Raw genomic sequence first — 14,946 nt, 5'->3', positions numbered from 1 at the left:
GCTGGCCATAATTGCAGTCTCATGTGGAAAGCTGTTATGATTCATAACTTTGTCCTCATAAGCTGGCTTTCATGTTGAAGACCTGTTTTTAATTCATTTATATAAAAAGGTTAAATTCACTAGAAGTGTAAATCTGCAAGGCAGTTTTCATTGTTAAATTTTGACACACATTTTGCTTTTGAGATTGTAAACAACTAGATGATACTGCAAATCTTTTCACCTTTTCATTTTTTGGCTTTTTCTTGTTTTATTTTTTGAGACAGTTTTTCTATATAGCCCTGGCTGCTCTGGAACTCACTCTGTAGACCAGGCAAGTCTTGAACCCAACTTAGAGATCCACCTGCCTCTGCCTCCCAAGTGCTGGGATTAAATGTGTGTGCCACTAGCTACCATGCCTGGCTGCTATCTTCTAGAAGTAAATGACACCTTCATAGCCAGCATCAATAGTTATCATCAGTCCCTGCCCCCCAACCCCTGGCTGTTTTCATGTGTATTGTGAGTGAGTGCGTGCGTGTGTGTATGTGTGCGTGAGTGTATGCTTTCATAAGTGGAGTGAACGTATGTGTGCATGTGTAAACAAAGCTAGAGAAGGTTCAGTGAATAAAGATTCGCTGACAAGCAAAGTTTTCCAACTGGTGTGTAGTGGGAGGACAGAACTGAGCTGCACGGCGTCTGCCCACAAGCATGCAACACGCCCACCCCCAGGAGTGTCTTTAAGATGGAAAGTGGGCTGGAGTGAAGCACAGAAGTTTACTGACTGACCTTCCAGAGACCTTGGTTTGAGCTCCAGCACCCACAGGACAGCTCAGGACCTTTTGTAACTCCAGTCTCAGGTGATGACACCCCCTTGTGGCCCTTGAGTGCTACACACACAGTACACAGATAATGCAAGCAGAACACTCAGACACAATAAAGAAAACCAATAAACCCCAGTGGTCTGGGCTCTTCAGGGCCTTGCACATGCTGGGCAAGTGTTCAAGCACTGAGCTGCATCCATAGCCCCACTTTGCTTTTTAGGTGAAGACAGGCTCTTGTTAGGCTGCTCAGGCTGGTAAGCCTCTTGCCTCAGTGTTTCAAAGAGCTTGGAAATGAAAACCATCTCAACTCTAGAGTAGGCACCACTCTGGTTTAACTCCTGCTGCCCTTATTTAACAAACCCTACTCTAGCATGAACTCTGCTTACTAGTTATAGTGAGCTGTAAAAACAGCCCTAAAGTTGGGTGTGGTGGCGAATGCCTTTAATCTCAGAATTTGGGAGGCAGAGGCAGGCAGATTTCTGAGTTCGAGGCCAGCCTGCTCTACAAAGTGAGTTCCAGGACAGCCAGGGCTACACAGAAAAACCCTGTCTTGAAAAACAAAACAAAACAAAACAGCCCTAAAACAATGAGCTGTATAGCATTTTTCTCTGATATGAATTTTTTTTTGTGTTGTGTTGAGCCATGGCTAATGACTGCCACTTTTATTGCATTTACATAGACAAAACTAGCCTCTTTTGAGCTAGACCTCAAAACCTTGATACTATGTAGTCCAAACTGGACTCATGGCGGACCTTCTGCATCATCCTCAAATTTTGGAACCTCAGGCTTGTGCCACCATGACTTGCCTGTGAAGTTTATTTTCAACAAGTATTACCTCCAAGTGAAGGCATGGTAAGGCCACTGAAATGGAGCACTCCATGGGTATAAAGAAGCAAAATTTATTGTAAACATGAAACTGCCATGTCTCTCTCAGGGTAGAGTGAAAATAGCCAGAGGTGTTTGGGAATGCCCAAAGATGCCACGGAGCGGAGACACTAAAGGGGCAGGGCGGGTGGGGACTTACTGTTTTTCGAGAAAAGCAAGGAGCTACAGAGTTGGAGGGAGAAGCTGAAAGCTCTAACAGTCTGGAAATTCAGAGCCGGAAGAGCCCTTACCATGTACCGGAACTACAGGTTAAAGGGGACTGACGCAGCCTGGAAATTAGCATAGGGCTTTGATATGTAGCCAGGTGCCTCATTTGCCTCACGTAGGAAGAAAGGTGTCTTTTATATACCCCACCTCAGTAAATCTCTCTACTGTCCAGCCTGAGCTGAGCCCAGTGTCATTTTGGACAGTGCCAGTGCCAGTACATTTCTGGGGTGTGGGGAGGGAGCTGGGATGGAACATTATCAGGTTGAATGGATGGTAATGAGTTCTGCTTCCAGCTAAGCATAAGGGCACTCACTATATTCTTTTTAAAAAAAAAAAAAAGATTTATTATGTATACAGTGTCCTGCCTGCATGCATGCCTACAGGCCAGAAGAGGGCACCAAATCTCATTACACATGGTTGTAAGCCACTACATGATTGCAGGGAATTAAACTCAGGACCTCTAAAAGAGCAGCCAGTGCTCTTAACCTGTGATCCATCTCTCATCTCTCCAGCCCAGCAGATACCTTTATTCCCAGCAGTCGGGAGGCAGGCAGATCTGAGTTTGATGCCAGCCTGGTCTAAAGAGAATTCTAGGACAGCCAGCACCATTGAGTGAGATTTTTGTGTGTGTGTGTGTCTCCCCACCACCACCACCACCACACACACAAAAAGAGTTCTGTGTGGATTTGTTTTTTCACGTTGATTTATATTTAGCTCTAAGAATAGAATCATTTTGGGAAAGGACTGATATACACTCGAGAATGTACCATAATTAAAAAGACCTACATGTTGGCAAGAAAAATTCCAGTGTTTGGTATGAAATAATTAGAAACACATACAAATATACAATCACCAAAAGACATATACGAGAGCATAGCGGTATTTTTATGACAATATCATTAAAAAAATATTTCCGCCGGGCATGGTGGCACACGCCTTTAATCCCACCACTTGGGAGGCAGAGGCAGGCAGATTTTTGAGTTCGAGGCCAGCCTGGTCTACAGAGTGAGTTCCAGGACAGCCAGGACTATAGAGAGAAGCCCTGTCTCAAAAACAACAACAACAAAAACAAAAAAAAAACCCAAAAAAACAAAAACAAAAACAAACCAAAAAAAATTCTACCATTAGAGATTGAAATATATCTTAAAGTGGAATGTTAAAAGAAATGCACTGACATGTTTAAAATGTAAAAGCATGATGTTAGAAAGCAAGATGTATGATAAAACATGCTTAAAACATACAAGTGTGCGAATGCACTTGCACGTGGAAAGTAACAAGTGTCTCTCAGTGATGCAGAGCGCCGTGAGCCTTCGCTTTACTCTCCTTCCCTTACGGAAAGGGACACTGCTAACCACTTGTAACTTGGTCCTACATTTTGTTGTTTTAAGTAAGTTTCTCTCATGTACAAAGCCCTAACTGGGCTGAAAGATGGTACGTAGGTCAGTTGCTCTGTAACTGTGACCCTCCTGACTTTGCCACCCAAGTGCTGGCTGACATTAAGTAAGCGCTACTCTGTCCAGTTGGAAGCATTTTTAAATAATGTTTTCAAAGTCGGCAGAACAGTCTAAAACAACGGCTGTAACTATTTCATATGCTAGGAAGCAGTGGTATGGAGCTTCAATCTCTGTTATGACGTGTGGAAGCATGTTATTCTTTAGATATTAAAGGTTTACAATAATTGTAAAGACTTCACATCCCTCTTTTATTGTATTTCCACATTTTCTCTATGAATCCTTTGATGTACAACGAGGTTCCTCTTATAACTAAAGGACTTGCCGCAGTCATTACATGCATAGGGCTTCTCACCTGAGTGAGTTCTCTGATGAACAATGAGATTTGTCTTCTGGCAAAAGGACTTTGCACATTCATTGCATTGATAGGGCTTCTCTCCTGTGTGAGTTCTTTGATGATGGACGAGGTAGGACTTCCTGCTGAAAGCTTTCCCACACTGAGGACACTCTTGGGACTTCTGCCCCGTATGGATTTTCTGGTGGACAGGAAGTGTTGCCTTTTGGCGGAAGGCCTTCCCACACTCGCTACACAAATACGGTTTCTCCCCAGTGTGACTCCTCTGGTGCAGGTTGAGGTTTGTTTTCTGGCTGAATGGTTTCCCACACTCACTACATTCATATGGTTTCTCTCCTGTGTGGGTTCTGTGATGATCAATGAGGTAGGACTTCATCCTAAAGGCCTTCCCACAATGAGGACATTCGTAAGATTTCTCCCCTGTGTGTGTTCTCTGATGTGCCACAAGAGTGCTCTTCTGGCGAAGGACTTCCCACACTCATTACACACATAGGGCTTCTCCTCATTATGAGTCCTCTCGTGAAGAGCAAGTGTTGTCTTCTGGGAGAATGCTCTCCCACACTTGTTACAGACATAGGGCTTCTCCCCTGTGTGAGTCCTCTGGTGGACAGTGAGGTTCGCTTTCTGGTGAAAAGATTTCCCACATTCTTTACAAACGTAGGGCTTCTCCCCTGTATGAATTCTCTGATGGAGGGACAGAGTTGTCTTTTGGCGGAAAGATTTGCCACAGTCATTACAGCCATACGGTTTTTCTCCTGTGTGAGTTCTCTGATGACGAATAAGGTGTGATTTCAGTCGGAAGGCATTCTTAGACCGTGGACATCCGTAGGACTTTTCCCCTGTGTGTGTTCTCTGGTGATCTGTGACGGCTGTCTTTAGGCGAAAGGACTTATCACACTCAGTACAAACAAAGGGCTTTTCTCCAGTGTGAGTTCTCTGATGGTCAATGAGATATGACTTCCTTCTAAATGCGCTTCCACACTGATTCCTCCGTGTGAATGGCCACGTGCAGAATCCACACTGACTTCCTGCAGAAGGCTTTCCCACATTCAGTGCATGTATGTTGCTTTTCGGGATCTGATGCCCTTTGCTTTTTGTTATATATAAATGGATTTTCCTCTCTATGCACTCTACTGAGTGTAACTGAGCTCCCCTTTCTAAGAAACGATGTCTCCTCAACCAGACATTCGGATGACTGTGCTGCACTTACAGCCTCCTCAGGCTGCACAAGTGCGTCCCCCTGACTGCAGGACTCCACACTCTGAGTGTGGGATTTGATGTCAGGATGTCCCGCATCTTGCATGGGATTTGGGGGTGTTTTCACACAGCAATCATACTCGCTGAATCTCTTTCTTGCAGGGTTTAGATTACAGTTGATTAATTCTGAAACATTTTCTAAAATATTTCCATGAGTGTCATACTTCGGAGGTAGGTCTTTGGAATTAACAGTCTTGCTCCCTAGAGTCATTGTCTTTTGTCTATAGTTAATATGTAAAAATGATCTGAGTATTTTTCTTCATGTTCCTTGAATTTCGTTAAAAACTCTCTTGATTTCCAGTTTTCTCCTAGGAAAGAATAACAACTAGTGAATTTCCAAGAGAAAAAAATTATAAAAAGTCTAACATGGGGAAGACCTAGAGCAAACCCCTTCCAAGTTACAAAGCAAAACAAATAAAAATAGATAACCTACAGCAGGCAACAACAACAAAGGCCTACACCGATTTCTTTTTATCATGCTCTATTTAAAATTTGGGTTTAATTACCAACTAGAAAAGTCATTCCAATGACTACAAGCAGTTTTTGAAATGTAACAGGATTTCACATAGTCCAGGCTTGCTTCAAACTTGTTATGTGCCAACGCTAGCCCTGAATTGCTTAGAACGTTTAAAATTAGAAATGATTTTATTTCATGTCAGTGTTTTACCTGCATGTATGTATGTGCACTACATGTGTGCTTGGTACCTAAGAACATGAGAGGATGGTATTGGATCCCCTAGAAGTGTAGTTACTACCTGTGAACCACTAAGTGGGAGCTAGGAAACCCAGATTCTCTAAGGAAGAGCCAGTGTTCTTAACTTCTAAGCCATCTCTCTAGCACCCTTGTTTGATATATTTTTCTTTTTTTTGAGAGTATTACTATGTAGCTCTGACTCTGGTACTCACTAGGTAGATCAGGCTGGCCTCAAACGCATGGCAGTCCTGCAGTTCAGCTCCTCAAGTACTAGAATTATAGGCATACGCCACCAAGCTTAGCAGCAAATCTTTATTTCATAAAATATAGACTGGAGAGCAATCCTTCCTTACTGAAAGGAATGTGCAGGGGACTGGACAGGGTTCTTGCAGAGGACCCAGGTTAAGTTCCCAGCATCCATAGGGTGGCTCATAACTGTTCAATACTCTAGTTCCTAAGAATCTGACACCCTCTTCTGGCCCCAGACACCAGTAGTGCACATAGATACATGCAGGCAAAATATACATACACATAAATACACAAAAACCTAAAAATTGTTTTTCATACGTCTTGGTTGAGTAGGGTGGTTTCACCCTGAAATTCTAGCACTCCAGTTGCATTCAACATGTCCAGCTCAGAATTGTGTTTTCAGTGTTGTGGGTGAGATTGTCATTTCAAAAGCAGGAACCTTTAAAACGTGTCAGTGATATGTGATGTTGCCTGACTCTTTCAGGCTTATGTCTAAAGTCAGAAACTTGCTAAGGAGACATGACTTGCAAACGATGTCCATGGCTCTTCCCCTCTCTCCAGTCTGAGGATGATGTCAGGTTTAGACACGTCACAGCCTGATAAGGGAAAAGAAAATGTAACAATAGTGAAGCCGGGATGGAACCTAGCAGTAATGCATGTCTAGCCAAAAGCAGAGGTAGGGATGGGGACCTGAGAGGGAATGTGTTTAACATACAATCTTATATGTACAAAGGGTTGAAAATACTAAAAATGACTAAGATGTAGATCTGAATGTTTCGCCTTTGTGTAACAGTAGGCTTCACTTCCTACTGAAGGTTATCAAATATCCCTTCTCCAAACCAAAATTCCTGGAATTTGAGAGGTTGCCTACTTAGGTGGACTAAGAGGAAATACAGAGGATCACGGCACTTCATACCCACGGAGAGGAGGTGGCCATAGTTTTCCAACATCACATCTGTATACAGAGTCTTCTGCTCAGAGTCCAGGCGCTGCCACTCCTCCTGACTGAAGTCCACAGTCACGTCTGTAAACGACACAGATCCCTGCAGCGCAGAATTTGGAGGGGTAACTGACATAGCATAATGACAAACTTCTGATGTATGTATGTATGTATGTATGCATGCATGTATTTATTTATTTAATTTACATCAGTACACTGTAGATGTCACACCAAAAAAGGGCATCTGATTCCATTACAACCATGTGGTTGCTGGGAATTGAACTCAGGACCCCTGGAAGAGCAGCCAGTGCTCTTAACCACTGAGCCATCTCTCCAACCCTTGGTCTTTATTTATTTGTTTGTTTGTTTGTTTTTGAGACAGGGTTTCTCTGCATATCTCTGGCTGTCCTGGAAATTGCTGTGTAGATCAGACTAGTCTCAAACTCAGGAGATCTGTCTGCCTTGCTCCTGAGTGATGGAATTAAAACCCTTGTGCCATCACAGCCAGCTGGGAAATACTCTTTTTCAAACATTTTCTTTAGGTTTATTTATTATGTGTTTGAGTGTTTTGCTTGCATGTATGCCTGCGCATCACATGCATGCCTGGTGTCCCTGAAGGTTAGAAGATGGTGTCAGGTTCCCTAGAACTGGAATTCTAGACAGTTGTAAGATACCATGTGGGGTCTAGGGATTGAACCTGGGACCTCTGGAAGAGCAACAAGGGCTTGAGCATCTCTAGGCCAGGAACTACTCTTGTCCTGGTTTGTGAGTCATAAAATTGTAAAGACATGGGACACCATGCCTGGCTGGAACACATTTTTAAAAGAGGAAAAATGCAATACCCTTAGTATCCTAGGAAAGATGTTACTGGAAGACCACAAGCTTCCAGGAGCTGTTGTGCGCAGAACTGAAGGAGCACACAGAAGAAACAGGGCCCCTGGTTCCTTGCCTCTATGCTTGGGACAGAGTGTTCTTGACTCTTTCTAGTAACATTCTATCAACCTCACCTCCATCTTTACTCAGGTATGCAGATAAGGCCAAAGGTTTGGATATTTTAAAAAAAAATTATTCCTCTGCATGTAGAGTGAGGGGTGTCCATGTGCGTGGGTGCATCTGTGGGGTCAACTTGCATGTGTCAGTTTTTCCCTACCACGTATGTCCTGGCTTCAAACTCTTGGTCACAGCTTTGCAGAGAGTGCCTTAACGTGATGAGCTCAATTACGAGCTTACAGAGCCCAGGCTGGCCTCAAACGTGCTATGTAACCAAGGATGACCTCACACTTGTAATACTCCTTCTCTCCCTCCTGGAAGTATGTATACCACCCGTGGTGCTGGGAATCAGACTTAGTGCTTCCATGCATGCTAGACAGGGACTAACTCAGCTATATTCTAGCACCGCATTAGTTTATAATTTATACATGGCAGGTCCACATGTCATGTTTCACTGGCACAAACAAATGTGTTTGGGCCAGCACAGATTCTGGGGGAGACTAAAGGGAGACAAACTTCCTGTAGGTAAAGAGTGATGGGGCAATTAAGACAAAAAAAGGAAAATACCCAAATATCCTCAAGAAACAAACCAGGGGCTGGCACGCAGCACAAGGCCAGGGTTATAATCCCTACCCTTCAAAAACCGTGTGTATGTGTGTGTGTGTGTGAGAGAGAGAGGGAGAGGGAGAGGGAGAGGGACAGGGACAGGGACAGGGACAGGGACAGGGAGAGCTGACAGGGTAGAACAAAGAAACACCATGCCAAGGAGAGGGAGGGACCATTACCTCCCCTGAGCCATGGTTTTGAGATCTGTAAGAGACAGTCTTCAGACAAGGGGTAGGGTAGCACCTAAAACAGCAAAGCCGAGCAGGGGTTTCGGTGGATGCATGAGAATTTACTCACTTTACAGCTAACTTCTATGGTTCACAACTAAACTAAGAGCATTCCCGTGTGACAGTTCTTATCTCCTTTGTACATCCTAAAGAACTGTAATAGTGGGTGCTCGTGAGCTATTTCACTCCCGCATCCAAGGATACAGGCTTTTAGAACATGATGGATCTAGGGCAAGCAGCACCCCGTCCCTAAACAGCCTATAGTTATCAACAACTGAAGTGAGAATTCCTGGTTTCACTGGAGTCTCAGTTGTGTCGTGTGATGTTTTTCTGGAGCAGACATTTGAGAAAGACATGCGATGTTTGGAGTGAGTGTAAGTACAACCCAGCAGACAATGGCTGATGGTCAGGCACTGGTTCACCTCACCATTCTTTGCTGGTCTCTGTGGGGCTTCATTTGCACTGGTCTTAACTGATGATGGTGGTGATGATGGTGGTGATGGTAATGATGATGGTGGTATTACACTGGGTCACCTTGCTTTCTTCACTGATCTTCACCCGTCGTGACTTCATAGAAACACACCAAAGAACTTCTGGTGGTGTTCCGGCTGGACCTTGGCACTTTGGCTGAGCCTCACGAGGCTGATTCATGTTTAATGTTTAGTAACGGACTGGACTGCAGACAAAGAAAACTGGGATGGCCCCAAGGAACTACTTCTTAACAGGTCCACACCCCCATTGTCCTTTTAGCCATTTGTCTCCTCTACCTTTGGCCAGTAAGGGAGGTTGAAGTGTTTAGGAACCCTTACTAAAGTAGGTTTTGAAAACATATAAGCCTACAGATTGTTCCTTACTTAGGTCAAACTATGTGTAACACGTGGGAGCACCTGAGCAGCACTGTGAACACCGTGACGATCACCTATCTAAGAGGCATCGATTCTGATTCTTGTTTCTAGTTCTCTACTTCTCAGAGAAGATAAGCTTACATTTAAAAAACAACTAGTTTCTTGTCTGCAAATAAGCTCCTATTTATTATACTTGCTTACTGTATGGGTTAATTTTTTATTTTCTAGATGGGTGTTAGTTCTTTGCTTTGGAGACATTGTCTTATACAGCCCGAGACAGTCTCAAAATGTCATGTGGGTGAAAATGACTCGCCCTGACCTTTCTAAATTTATTTACGTTATGTGCATGAGTAGTTTGTGTGCATGTGTGCACGTGCATGCTTGCATTATCACCTTGGGAGGACAGAAGATAAACACAGCTTTGAGCTGCCACGGGGATGCCAGGAACAGAATCCAGGTCCTCTGAAAGAACAACATGTACTCTTCACAGTGGGGCAGATGCTAACTGCCCCCACATTCAAGATTTATTTATTTATTTCATGTATATGAGTACACTGTAGCTGTCTTCAGACACCCCAGAAGAGGGCATCAGATCCTATTACTGATGGTTGTGAGCCACCATGTAGTTGCTGGGAATTGAACTCAAGACCCCTGGAAGAGCAGTCAGTGCTCTTAACTGCTGAGCCATTTCTGGTAAGTAATTCTCACTCCAACCTCTCTCCAGCCCAAGATGCCTGCCCTTTTAACAGGATGGCAGCTTCTGGTTCAGTCACAGTGAAACCCCACAGTAAGTTAGTACAGCAAATGAGGCAAATACCAAGCATCCTTCATTCTAACCCAGAAATCCTATTTTCCCTTCTGTAAAGTTCTGTGTCCATTAATTTAACCCATACATCAACAGGCTGGAAAGCTGAGAATAATACATCTTTATCTGGGTAAACTGCTTTTTACAACGTAATTTTTGAGCAGTGGGGTGGGGGCGTATGCTTCTTTTTCATAAGCAAGAGGCTTCTTGCACCCTGGGGCCACTAGGAACTAAAGTTGTGCGAGAATTCTTGACCCAAACGTATGTGACAAGAGGAAGTAATTCTCACCTCAACACTGGATGAAGACCCCAAGGGCGGTATCTGCTTGGGTTATGTTGGCTCCTATCCAAGAAGACCCAGTGGACAAACAAGATCCCGCCCAAACAGGTGGGCCCTGCATATCCAGGTGAACAGGAGGCGGCAGCTGGAGAAGAGGCTGGACACAGAGAAAGGATGTGTAACTGGGGGGGGGGGGGTCCCAGAAAGCAGCTTCTCGTAGGAAATAAGTAGCGATAGATGCTACATTACAGTTGCCAGTTACGCTGGCCTCCTGTTGTCCTCGAGATAAAATGGAGGTTGGAGAATTGGGGAAAGGGGGTGTCATGTGTGCACCTTTCACAATGTAGGTTTTTAAAAGCAGGAAGATTTTGCCTTAAAAAATAATAATGACAAGAAGGAGTTTCTGTGGCTAAAGAGATGGCTCAGAGGCTGGCGCTGTGGCAGAGGACCTGAGTTCAGTTCCTAGCACCACCGTGGACAGTTCCCAGCAGCTAGTAACTGCAGATCCATCCAGGACATCTGGTGTTCTCTTGAGGGAACACACACACACACACACACACACACACACCCCAAAGCTTCAAGTCTAATTAGCTAAATGAAACTGATCTGATTTTTTTGGTTTTTTTAAAAAGTATCTTAAGAATGGTTTGCAGAATTTTTTTCTGAGGCCCTAAGGTTGAGCTGGGAGGGTGAGAGTGGACTTGTGTAAGTTAGGCAAGTGCTCTTAACCACTGAGCTGCACTCCCCATTGGTTTTTTAAACTGTAAATTCTCAATGGTGCTTTGCTTATTCTAACATATTAGTCATCATTCACTCTGCGGTTTCTCAATCTACAGTGATGCTCCCTCAAATTTTTATTTTTCTTCATTAAAAATAATTAAGGGGCTGGAGAGATGGCTCGGAGGTTAAGAGCACTTGACTACTCTTCCAGAGGTCCTGAGTTGAAGTCTCAGCAACTACATGGTGGCTCACAGCCATCTGTAACAGCCCTCTTCTGGTGTGTCTGAAGACAGCTACAGTGTAGTCATAGGAATAAAATAAATTTAGAAAAATAATTAAAACAAAAATCTCAGCACACACCTTTAATCCCAACACTCTGGAGGCAGCAGTAGATGGATCCCTTTTAATTCGAACTCAACTAGGGCTACACAGTGAGTTCCCATTCCAAAAAATGTAAAATAAAATAATGAATAGATCAGCAGAGAGTGGTGGCACTTGTCCTTAGTCCCCGCACTCTGGGTGCAGAGGCAGATGGATTTCTGAGTTCGAGGCCAGCCTGGTCAATAGAGTGAGTTCCAGGACAGTCAGGGCTACACAGAGAAACCCTGTCTCGAAACAAAATAAAAGGAATCAGCCAATTACACTTTTTTTTTTTTTAAAGATTTATTTATTTATTATATGTAAGTACACTGTAGCTGTCTTCAGACACTCCAGAAGAGGGAATCAGATCTCGTTACGGATGGTTGTGAGCCACCATGTGGTTGCTGGGATTTGAACTCCTGACCTTCGGAAGAGCAGTCGGGTGCTCTTACCCACTGAGCCATCTCACCAGCCCCCCAATTACACTTTTTAAGTTGCCCATGAAAATAAAACAGCAACTATTATGGAAGTTTAAACAATGCCAACTAGCCAAGACGAGTTTTCTCACGTACTCCACTAGCGTCACATAATAAGCAACTTCACGAGTCCTCATGGACTTCGAACACAAACACTTCAAAATTCGACTCAATCAAAATGGTATTGACCACTTGTAGTCTACATCCTAGAGGCCCCCAAGGCAACTGCAATCCCGTTCACTCTCCAGAGTCCTAAGCTGTCAAACAAATCGACTCACTTTAAATCGCAGACACACTCGTTTCCCCCTTACCATTCGGGTTAACAATCGTTTCCTAAAACTGTCCTATACAGAACAGACTCAAAAAGACACACAAGTGGAGTCTTCTGGGCAAGAATCCAAACAAACCAAAACTCTGGCGCGGGCCGGGCTCGCTTCCCTCCTTCCCTCCGGGAGGCGCGCCCTCAGCTCCCGCCCTGGCTACATTCTCTCCGCTCGCTGCCTCTACTGCCTGGGCTCCCCCTGTACTCCCCGGGTTTTTTCTTCTTTGTCTACCCTAACCCAGCCTTCCCCTTCAGCTTGCCCAGCCGGGCTCGCTCAATACCCGCCCACTTCACCCAGACCCATTGGGATCACCTCCGACCGCTGGTTAGAACTGTGCGCCTGCGCGGGGAGGCGCGCTCGTTCTATCCCGGGGGTCTTTGCGGTGGGTCGGTGGTGTTGCTGGCCACACTCACCTTCCTGACATCCGGGTTTTGCAGACCTTGCACTACATTTCCCACCGACCACCGGGCCACGTTCAAACCTCTGATTTTTGGGTCTGAGTCTGGCTTGCTTGCACCAGAACTCCAAAGTGGAGTTCGCGTTTGTGTGTGCCTACTTGCGGGCGTTTGTGTGATGAGGCCATGATTAAATGCGTGGCTGGGCTTGGGTACCTGCGCTGACAAGGAGCCTTTTGAGTGACTTCCATGATTTGTGATGTGGGCTGTGATGGATTTGAAGTCCTCCATCGTTAGGATGCTGCTGCCTTGACTTAGTATTATACTGACTGGGTTCATGGGGCAGGGCTCCATTCCTGCACTTCCAATTTGTTTAGAGTCTGTTGAGGAGTGTGCTTTTGCCTCTGAAGACTAAAAATGGTGCTTACATTAAACAGTCACCTTCCAATGAAGCATGGATTGATTGTTTTCCTCGGGGACTCCTGGCCTCCGGTGCCTGAGTAAATACAGCCAGGTATCAGTAGAATGAGTGCCTAGCTCGACGCCAATTTTTGATTTTTGTTTTTTGAGACTGGTCTCTCAGTTATGTACTTCTGGTTGTCCTGGATCTCCCGATATAAACCAAACAGGTCTCAAACACAAAGATCTACAACTCTCTGCCTCTGAGGTCCTGGGATTAAAGGAATGAATCATGACACTTGGCCTTTTATTTTTGTCTATCTGCATTTTTTTTCAAAAGGTTGCCAATAAGTCTGGCATGGTAGTGCACACCTTAAATTCCGGTCGGGACTGGGGAGGCAGAGGCAGGCAATCTCTGAGTTCTAGCCCAGCCTGGGCTACAGAGTGAGTTCCAGGGTCGCCAGGGCCACACAGAGAAACCCTGTGCTTTGCTGCCTCCTTCCTTCCTAGCCCTGCAGTCTTGAACCCTGGCTCTGTAAATGCTCCTTCTAGCTGGGACGGCGGTAAGCTTTTGTAGAAAGAAAGATGGTGGTAGATCTTGCTGAGCTCCTGTCATCCGTTCCTCCCACAACTCACTCCAACACACACTCAGCGGCTGAACAGCAAGATCTGAGGGATGGTGGCATGCTCTCTGAAGACCGTTTCTCTTTTCGACTCACTTAGTTTCAAACAAGTCTTCAACGTTTCACAACCCCCTCCCCAAATGCAGCATATGATAGGAACCAAGGGTATAGACTCAGGAGCCTGTCGGGACACATTTATATTCAAACCATAACTTGAGATTCTGAGGCAAAATGATAAGCATTTTGAGGGCAGCCTAGGCTGCTGAGTGTGCCCTTGCCTCAAAGTACATTAGAAGAATCTCAGAGGATGTGTGCTGCAGGAGAAAATATGATCAAGAATGCAGAATACACCTACATTTTTTTGTTGTTCCAAGATGAGGTTTCTCTGTCCAGGAACTCACTTTGTAGACTAGGCTGGCCTCTAACTCACTAAGATCCATCTGCCTCTGCTTCCTGAGAGCTGGGACTAAAGGTGTGTGCTATCATGCCTGAATAGACCTTTCAAACAAAGAATTTTAACTATATTTGTGTGTATGTATATGTGCAGGCATGTTCCTGGAAGTCAAGAGGACAACATCCATGGGTCAGTTCTCTCCATCCATTGTACAGGTCCCAGGGATCCAACTCAGGTCTTCAGGCTTGACAAAGCCATTTCACTGTCCCCCAAATGTATTCATGTAGCATGTCACAAATAATACTGCTCAAAACCAAGGGCAAAACCACACTGGCCACTACTTAATGCCATTCCCAATGATTGCATGTACACTAATGGGCATGCAAAGGTTTTTGGTCAGCCACTATGCTCTCCTTTAAAGAATGCCCCACAGAGCAGGGCATGGTAGCGCACGCCTTTAATCCCAGCACTTGGGAGGCAGAGGCAGGCGAATTTCTGAGTTCGAGGCCAGCCTGGTCTACAAAGTGAGTTCCAGGACAGCCAGGGCTATACAGAGAAACCCTGTCTCGAAAAACAAACAAAAAATGCCCCACAGAACACATGGCCCATTATATTTCACACAGGTGTGCTCTCTAAATCTCCCACCCCCAGACACGAAGCCTGCCATT

At 44.8% G+C, this 14,946-nt stretch overlaps 1 pseudogene; it reads right to left on the bottom strand.

Moving 5' to 3' along the window:
* On the bottom strand, positions 3,634 to 5,127 carry Gm10988 (predicted gene 10988; annotated as a pseudogene).

The sequence above is a fragment of the Mus musculus genome, chromosome 7, assembly GCF_000001635.26.
Source record: "Mus musculus strain C57BL/6J chromosome 7, GRCm38.p6 C57BL/6J".
Classification (NCBI taxonomy): domain Eukaryota; kingdom Metazoa; phylum Chordata; class Mammalia; order Rodentia; family Muridae; genus Mus; species Mus musculus.
The sequence above is the reverse complement of the archived record's forward strand: the minus strand, read 5'-3'. Positions and strand labels throughout refer to the sequence as shown.